A 10062-nucleotide genomic window follows, 5' to 3' on the forward strand; every position below is an offset into this window, starting at 1 on the left:
GAGAAAGGCAGATTTGACCTGTTGGTGATAAGTATGAGTGTATTTAATAAGAACTTGGCAGTATTTAAGAATATTGGGTTGTACCCAACTCGAGTCTTCTCAGGTTTAGGAGAAGTAAGTCATCCTCATTGACCTGTGCTAATTATTTCATAAGGGGATAATTGATGTTGACTGGAGGGAGAGTATTAAAGAATAATTAAGGCTAAAAACAAGGCAGGTTGAGCTCCTCAGAGAGTTTGGATACTTTGAGTTTAAAAGCACCATTGGAAAGCTTGAGTGAGGTCGACAAGTTCAGCTCCTAGGCCAGTTTAACCTCAGGTAGGTGTTTGAAGTCAGTGGAATGTTGAAAATCTGTAATAGTGTATCCTGCTTGAAATTCCACATTTGTATGCCTGCGATAAGAATCTTCTCCAAAGGAGATGACATCAGGATATTTGAGAAGAGTTTTGGCAAGGTTGGAGGGAGGATGTGTTAAAGACTCTGGGATGGTGGTGGTTGTTCCTCAGTGGAAGAGAAAGAGTAGCTGGACTGAGGTTTTGACAGTGGTGGATGGTGATGTGCGAAGGGAGAAAGTAGTAGTATTTCATAGAAGGGATTCTGGAAGCAGAAAAGTGTTGAGAGTTCTCAGTGACTAGTAAGGTCTGAACTGCTTGGGGTAAGTCAAGGTGGAATGAACAACTCAGAAGTAAGTCAGCAGGAGCATGGATCAGTTTGGCAGAGGCAGCAACTACACACAAGTAAGGGGGAAAGCCTGAGCCACTGGGTCTAAAGTGAGGCTAAAGTTCCCAATATGATTTTGGCTTCCATTGTGTTTTGGGTGAGGACTGCCAAAGCATGTCCTTGCCTTGCATGTATAAAAAAGGAAAGCAGTAATGAGGAATTGTAGTCTAATAGTGGCAGAAGAGGATAGAAAGGATTTGAGGCTTGAAATATAGACATGGAAGGAAAGTCCCAATTAAGGAGTTCGGGGAGAGTCTCCTTAGCTATGGCATGAAAGGAATAGGTAATAGTGGAAAAATTAAGGATCTAGTTCTGCCAGTAGCAAATCCTAGGAACCCATGAGCTGTAATTTGTTCTCAGGGAGAAAGAGATTGATGATGATATTAATTCACTTAGGGAATAAAGTCCTCCCTTTAGGAGAGATATCATATCCAAGTAATGCATTTGAAGGATTCATTATTGCACTTTTTCTTTAGGGACTTTATGTCCCTTGTAAGAAATACTGAGTGTCAGCAAGTGAGCTGTCAAAATCAAATGAACATAAAAGATGGTCATCCACATACTGGATAATGACAGAGTCCCGAGAGAAGGTTAATTCTCTCAGGTTTGCATTTAGGGTCCGAGAAATAAGTGGAGATCATAGTAAATTTCTGTGGCCTGAAAATCCATGTGTATTGTTGATTTTTCTAGGTGAGGGCAGAATTTATTTTGACTTAGGGTGATATATTCTGATTTTTTAAAAAAAGCAAAATAGGAACCCAAGACTGTGTAATGAGTTGCACTAGGTGGGATAGAGGCCAAAAGGGTGTAGGAATTAGGAACTAGAAGAAACCTGGGTTTGACTATTTTGTGTATTGCTCGAGATTCACCAGTATTCCTTGCCACTAGGCTTCTTGACCGGAGGATGGGGTTATTACCCTGACTGGACTGGCTTGAGATTCCCTTGTCAAGGAGACCTTGAATTAGATTGAAGACCTTGGATGGCATCTAGTTTTAGACAATACTGTGGTCATCTTAGGAGTGCCATGGAAGGGTCTATTTTTACTTTGAGAGATTCAGCCTCCCACATTTGGCCTATGTCAGAGGCATAAGCAGCCCACAGGGAATCAGGCACCTTAATTAACATGGTTTGTAATTGAGAGTTTAAAGAGGGTTCAGAGATTTTGACAGGAGCGAGAAAAGTTGGTTTGACAATGAGAATCATTAAAAGGCAAAGGCGCACAGGCATGGAGTTAGGGACTTTGAGAATGAGGCCTTCTGGAGAGCAAAAAATACTGATATTCCAATTGGAAAGAAAAATCTCTTCCCAGAGATTTTTTTCTGGGGATAGTGAAAATAAACAGAAAACTGTTGGGAAGTGATAGGTCCTAGTGAAATAGAAATACGTTTATATAAAGCAAGTCGTGGGGGTAGATTAACATGTCCCACCGCAGATATGATCATGTACTCCAAGAGTGGTGTTATAAAATAAGAGGTATTGCTTCTGAGTCTCCCAGGAAGGTGAGGAGGACGATTATTTCCCCTCGTGCACTGAGTTACTTGTGGACATAAGGGGAGAGTCCTTGGGGAGTCCTTAAGGAGAAGGATTTTTGCATTCTTGTTCCCTTTTGCATTTTAAGGCTGGGTAATCCCAACTCCAATGTCCATTTTCTTTAAAATATTTGCAAGTATATCTATTTGTAGGGTATCTGGAGAGAGCAGATTGTCCTGGCTTGTTTTCTTATAATTGTTTAAATTGTAAATCCATGGGTTTGCACTATATTTATTTGGTTGTTCCTGCAATGGAGTCCTCATGGTAGTGAGCTAGTGTATATATTTCAGAGAGGAGAATTTCTCCAATTTACATTTTGTTTTTGGATAACATCTCTACTCATTAGCAAAGCTGGTAGTCAAGGTAGAAGCAATTTGGACCTCCAGAGGGAGACTAGAGTAGTCCTTCAAAATCTTTTCTGATCTAGATCTAGTTAGAGATGGTTTCATCTCTTTGTTGCCTGCAACCTTTTCTCTTTGACCAATCCATTTTTGAGGAGATGACAGTGGGAATGGTTTCTAAAAGTCAGTCTCCTATTGTGTTGGCCTATATAAGCCTCGGGGTTTTCTGGTTTCTTTGAGTGTTCTCTTGAAGAGAGGCTCCTTTCGATTTTTCAAGCTGTAAAGTTGCATCTCTGGGGCAATTTGATCTAAGTCAGAGAGCCCAGAAGAACTGTGCCCTCAGAATCTGTCTGAATTGATTACTAAATTCCTCCCCTTTCTTATGGGAGTCCAGAAACAATAGCATGTAAATCTGAGTAAGAGAAAGGCTTAAAGAGTACTTGTATAAGGGGCATGCAGGTCTTTGACCTTCTTTCACAGATGGGGAAGGTCAATATGATGGGTTAGGATGGGGAGTTGGAGGGCAGGGAGGGATGAAGAGGGGGAGGAGGAGTTGAAGGGGGAAAAGGGAATATGTAGATTAAGGAGGAATACTGGCTGGCACTCATGGAGGGTTCTGGGTGAGGAAATTGTTGGAAGGTTTTGTTGGGTGAAAAAGGAACAGGAGAGGAGTAGGGAACTAGTGGTGAAAGAGACATACCTCAAGGGACTATTCAGTTTGAGGTAGATTGAAGACATTTTCTCGTTTTTTAGCCTCCTTGTACCAAGCAAAATAAGGTGGCCAATGGTGAGAAGAGATCTCAGAGCCCAAGATTTGAGGGTAGCTTGTAGATGGAAAAGTTTAGGGAAGTCCCAAGTGCTCTTCCCCCACCCCGTAAAACAGCACGATTTTACTAAGGACAACCTAGAAGTCTAAATTCCTGCCATTCGGGGAGGTGTTGAACTAAATTATTGCTGTAGTGGCAAGGTATATAGTAAGTGGGATTTTTTGAAGGGGGTTGAGAAGAGGACTGAGAGTTTTCCATGGCAGCAGGGTTAAACAAAAGCTGGCAAAACAAACAAAGCAAAGCCAAAAGAGTGAGCAAAGAAAGGATCAGGGGAAGCAGACTTGGCCCAATGGATAGGACATCCGCCTACCACATGGGAGGTCCGCGGATCAAACCCCGGGCCTCCTCGACCGGTGTGGAGCTGGCCCATGCGCAGTGCTGATGCGTGCAAGGAGTGCTGTGTCACACAGGGGTGACCCCCGCATAGGGGAGCCCCACCCTCAAGGAATGCACCCCGTAAGGAGAGCTGCCCAGCACGAAACAAAGTGCAACCTGCCCAAGAATGGCACCGCACACACGGAGAACTGACACAGCAAGATGATGCAACAAAAAAGAAACACAGGGAAACGGACTTGGCCCAGTGGTTAGGGCATCCGTCTACCACATGGGAGGTCCACGGTTCAAACCCCGGGCCTCCTTGACCCGTGTGGAGCTGGCCCATGCACAGTGCTGATGCGTGCTAGGAGTGCCCTGCCACGCAGGGGTGTCCCCCGCGTAGGGGAGCCCCACGCGCAAGGAGTACGCCCGTAAGGAGAGCTGCCCAGCGTGAAAGAAAGTGCAGCCTGCCCAGGAATGGTGCCACCCACACTTCCCATGCCTCTGACTGACAACAGAAGCAGACAAAAAAACAAGACGCAGCAAATAGACACCGAGAACAGACAACCGGGGAGGCAGGGAAATTAATTAAATAAACAAATCTTTTTAAAAAATAAAATAAATAAATAAATAAGTTAAAAAAAAGAAAAAGAAAAGAAACACAGATTCCCGGTGCCACTAATAAGGATAGAAGCGGTCGCAGAAGAACACACAGTGAATGGACACAGAGAGCAGACAACTGGGGGGGGGGCGGTGGCAAGGAGAGAGAAATAAATAAAAATAAATACATCTTAAAAAAAAAATAAAGGCTCAGGATCAAATCTTTAATGTGCTACCATGAGCCACGTCTTGAGTAGAGGAGGCAGAAGCTAGACTCAACATGGGGTCTCCAGTTGCTCATACAACAGGCTTTAGAGGTTTCAGTACGTGGGGGGAGAAGACAGGGGTCTGACAGTGAACTTCTACCCAGTCTGGGTCATGGCATCAAACTGTCAAAGACAAAAACAGGGTAAGTAAGGAGCTGAGTTTATGCAGGTTCTCATCATGAGAAGAGCACCTCAGAGCCCAAGATCAGAGTGTCTTGGTAGGGTGGTTTTGCCCTAGACTTTTATGAGGAGGAGCAGACAAGATAAAGGCGTAAATTACAGTTGGGATTCACCTTCAGGGGAAGTCTCAGTCAGTTCACTGAACAAGAAATATTTCTCTCTCTGTCTAGTTACTTTAAGGGTACAGTTATAATCTTAGCTAATTACTCATTAGAGGAAAAAAAAGAAAAGTTAGTTAGCAGCAGAAGGGGAAAGGTCTGTTTCAGGCCTTATAACCCATGCACACCCAAATTTTATTTCTTGCTGCAAAGGCAAGAATTTCCCAGCAAGACAATTTGATTCAGAGAGTTCTCTTTTGGTAGACATATATATAGAAAAAGAATAGTTAGGTGAGCTTTTTTTAAAAAAAAACTGAAAACAGACGAGAAGGTCTTGTTTAGGACAATCACTAGTGAAAATCACTGGCCAAATCACTGGCCACTTTCCTGAGACACAAAAAGGGTTTTTAAGCTCTAACAGTCTATCAAGCATTCTATCAGTGATGCTAATTTCTTTCCTGATAGAGCAGCTAATCACATTGGACTATGATGCTCTATCCACATTCAGGTTTGGGTCAATATTCTTTTTCAGTGAACTCAGTCAATAGCTGTAGTTTGTAGATCCCTGGGGGTCCCTGAAACCACTTCTGGTCAAAACTATTCATGATAATAGGACATTATTTGCATTTTTCACTGAGTTACATTTGCACTGATGGTGCATAAGCAATGGTGGGTAAAACTAATAGTGTCTTAGCATGAATCAAATGAGTAACACTAAACTGTATAGTAGCCACTGGATTCTTCATTGCCACACACCGCAGTTAAAAAAACACAACATGCCAGCCCTGCTAAAAAAATCTTTGATGAAGCAATAAAAATAATTCTATTAAATCTTAACCAATTCTGACAGCTGCTGATGGTCTCAAGGAAAAACACCTGTGCACTTGCTTGAATTGTGTGTTTTACTTTCTCATGGAACACCATTTTTTACATGAAAGAACATTTGATGGCAAAACTATGTTTATTCAGAACTTGGATAATTGGCAGACACTTTCTCAAAAATGAATGAAGTTCGCCTGTCTTTAGAAGGAAAATAACTGACAATATTTTACCACTGATAAAATTTGAGCTTCTGAAATCAGAATTTTGAAAAACTTGTTATTCTCTACTGTGAGACTGATAGCGTCCGAATCCTTAAAAACTTTTATGATGAGTTCAGTGGTGACATTAACTCATGTGCTTTTTTTTGGCATTGTATTAGGAAGTGTGCCTGCATTTGAAAAATCTGCATAACTCAGTGAACCAACATTTTAGAAATGACCAATGCATGGTATTATAAAATCATGCATGGGTAAAAGATACATTCAAAGTACAGGAGAGGCTAATGGATTTAAATGTAAGAGACAGAAAATGTTCAGTGATACGGTTTCAGAATCCACACTGTACTTTAAGAAACTATCACTTGCTGGATTTTAGTATAGCAGCCAAGAAGAACACCCACAAATATTGTAGTAGTCAGCCAAAGGGGTGCTAAAATCGGTTGGCTTTTATTTTAGAAGGGGTATTCATTTGGGGTAGGAGCTTACATTTACCAGGCCATAAAGTATAAGTTATTTCCCTCACCAAAGTCTATTGCCACATATTAGGGCAAGAACTCTGCCAAGAGTTCATACTTCTTGGGTTTCTTTCTTCCTGGGGCTATATTTTTCTCCAGGCTCAGCTGCCATGCTCTCTCGACAAGGCCAGCTGTAGACTATCAGGCAAAAAGCTCTGCGTCTCTCCCTGGGGCTTCTCCCTTGTCTAAGAAGTTGTCTCTATTCCTCTCTGTTCTCCTGTGAGTTCACTTCTGGGGCTCCAGATCAAAACCCCCAACTCTGTCCTTTGCCATGTCTTTTCTCTGAGTCCCGCCCACCAAGGGGCAAGGATTCAATGACGAGGCCCAATCAAAGCCCTAATCATAATTTAATCATTAAAAGTGATACCTCTGACAGACCAGTTTACAAACACAATCCAATAACTATTTTTGGAATTCATAAACAATGCCAAACTGCTATATTCCACCCTCTGAATTCCAAGAAGACATTACAATATTTTTTAAAAACTTAAATCAGTAATAATACTAAGTACAAAATCATATCATAATCAGTTTAAAGAAATACAGTTTGTCTTGGGGCAAAGTCCTGGCTTCTGTAGACCTCTGAAACTTACAAAACCATTTATCTGCTTCCAATACACAAACGGACAGACAAAGGATAAACATTTTCATTATCAGAAGGAGAAATTGGGGGAAATGGATGTGGCTCAACCAATTGGGCTCCTGTCTACCATATGGGAGGTCCATAGTTCAATGCCCAGGGCCTCCTTGTGAGGGCAAACTGGCCCATGCGGCGAGGTGGCCCACGCAGAGTGCTGGCCCATGGGAAAAGCTGCCCCACGCAGGAGTGCCTGCCGACGCAGAGAACTGGTGCCACAAGATGACACAACAAGAGACATGGAAGAGAGAAAATAAGAAGATGTAACAGAATAGGAGTTGAGGTGGTGCAAGAGAGTAATCACCTCTCCACATTCTGGAAGTTACCAGGATTAGGTCCTGGAGCCACCTGAGAACACAAGGAGACACAGAAGAACACACAGTAAATGGACACAGGGAGCAGACAACAGGAGGAATGGGGCGGGGCGGGGGGGGGGGGGAATAAATAAATCTCTTTTTTTTTTAAAAAAAAAAAAGGAAAAGTTGGGAGGGAAACATGAGTCATGGGTCCTCTACACTTCAGTAAACCTGCAGGACACACTTTATTAGAGTCAAAGTCTTTCTTTGAGCGTCATTCTTATGATGATGTCTTTTTCCTGGGGCCTTATGGGAACCCACCCTTTCCACAGGCTTGCCCAATGGCCATTTTCTTGGTTCCACCCTCTTCAAGCATCTGAGTCGCTACCAAGTTCCAGACCTCACCCTCTAAGAGTGTTGGGTGATTGCCACACTTTACCCAGTCTTTGGGTTAGAGTCTTAATCCCCCTAGTACAGTGATGTTAAGACAACATTCCCCCTAACCTTTGGCATGCAGGCTCAACCCTCTCAGAGCAATGAGTTGACCACCTGGCCTTCCCTAATCCATGGAGGACAGGTGCACCCCTCTCAGAATTATGGGGTGTTGACCTTAACCGCCTTAATCCTTGAGGAATGTGCTCCACTCTCTCTGTAGCCTGGGGTGGCAAAACTCTCCCTGAATACTGGGTGGGAACATCCATCCTATTCATCTTCCAGGGCAAACTCAACTTGTCTATACACATGGGTAGGATTCCTCTCTTGGCCCAAGGCGATGCCTTAATTCCTGATCACAGCTTCCATGGTTTTCCTCTTAAAGCTGTTTCCCCTTCCATCTCTCCCATCAGTGTCCATTTTTTGTCCAGGCTGGCAGTGGTTTTGTTCATACAGCTCTCTCAAAAATTTCGTTGGTTTAGCGTGCAGGAAGCAGGGGTCCAAGCCATCAGACAGTAAGACTTTCCACAAGTCTTTCCTAGATAACTGCATTTTCAATCCTGATTTACAAGTTCCAAGTTTAGATAAGTCCTCAAATGGGACAAAGCATGTGGAACTTGATTTTCAGAGGCTCGGAGTTTCCGGAATCAGTTTCTGGTTTCTTTGTATCTTACAATTCAGTCCTCAGCTTATCTTGCTCATCTACCATTTTGCAATAAGCTGCAAGGAGAAGCCAAGCCACATTCTCCAAGTTTTCTTTGAAAAGTTCTTCAGCTAAATGCCCAGGCTTGCCATTTTCAGATTCTGTCTTCCATAAAACATCAGGAGTTAATCTTGCTAAGTTCTCTGTGACTTTAAAACACAGCACGTCTTTCCTCCCAAATCAAAGACCTAACTATAAAAGCCAAGACCATAAAACTACCAGAAAAAAAAGTATGGAAACATCTTAAAGACCTTGTGGTAGGTGGTGATTTTTTGGACCTTGTACCCAAATTACTTGCAACGAGAGAAAAAAAAAAGATAAATGGGACCTCCTCAAAATTAATTTTGTATCTCACAGGACCTTGTCAAAAGGCTGAAAAGGCAGCTGACTCGATGAGAGAAAATATGGAAATCACATGTCCTATATTCACTCTTGGTGGGAATGCAGAATAGTACAGCCACTGTGGAGGTCTGTTTGGCAGTTCTTAAAGTTGAATATAGATTTCCCATGTGACCCTGCAATACCACTACTGGGTATATACCCAGAAGAACTGAGAGCAGAGACATGAACAGACATCTGCACGCCAGTGTTCATAGCGGCATTATTCACAATTGCCAAAAGTTGGAAACAACCCAGGTGTCCATTAACCAATGAATGGTTAAAAAAATGTGGTGCATTCACATGATGGAATATTACGGAGCTGTAAGATGAAATGAAGTTGTGAAGCATATGGCAACATGGATGAAGCTGGAGGACATTATGCTGAGAGAGGCAAGCCAGATACAAAAAGACAAACACTGTATGATTGCATTACTATGAACTAAATGTATTGTGTAACATATTGTATGATTCCATTTATATAAAATGAAAATATAGATCAATTTTATGAAATTCAATTAGTAGTTATGTAGGGCTAAGAAAGTGTTGAGTTTTTCTTTTTGGAGTAATGAAATAATTCTAAAATTTTTTGTGATGATGAATGCACAACATTGTGATATACTAAAAGTCAAAGATATTATGATGAACATTTTCTTTCTTAAAATCAAACCCTAGAGAATATCTTTTTATTTCAAACTATTGCAAAATATTTGTTCTTTCACCTTGTAAAAAGTGAAGTGCTAAAAAATTAAGTTCATTTCACATAAGTTGCATGAAAAATATTTAAAAAGTGTTATAAAAATTAAAAGGGATTTTCTAAACTTATGTTAATTAAATTTGTGTGATTATACACTTTAGATAGAGCATATGGTATCTGAATATATCTCAGTAAAACTGCTAAATAAATAAATAATTGTTTATGAATAGCAGAAATAAGAGCTATGTACAGCAGAGGAAACAGAGAGATTGAGAAGTAAAGAATTTTCTTGATTGTTTTCTGTTTATGATTATTATTATTGAAATAATGAAAATGCTCTAATAATGATTGAAGTGATGAATGCACAACATGTGATTATACCAAATATCATTGATAGTATACTTTGGATGAATTGTATGCTTTATTAATATGTATCAATAAATTGATTTATTAAAAAAATAGAACAGGTTAAATAATATTTGGTCA

Source organism: Dasypus novemcinctus, chromosome 15, assembly GCF_030445035.2.
Source record: "Dasypus novemcinctus isolate mDasNov1 chromosome 15, mDasNov1.1.hap2, whole genome shotgun sequence".
NCBI lineage: Eukaryota > Metazoa > Chordata > Mammalia > Cingulata > Dasypodidae > Dasypus > Dasypus novemcinctus.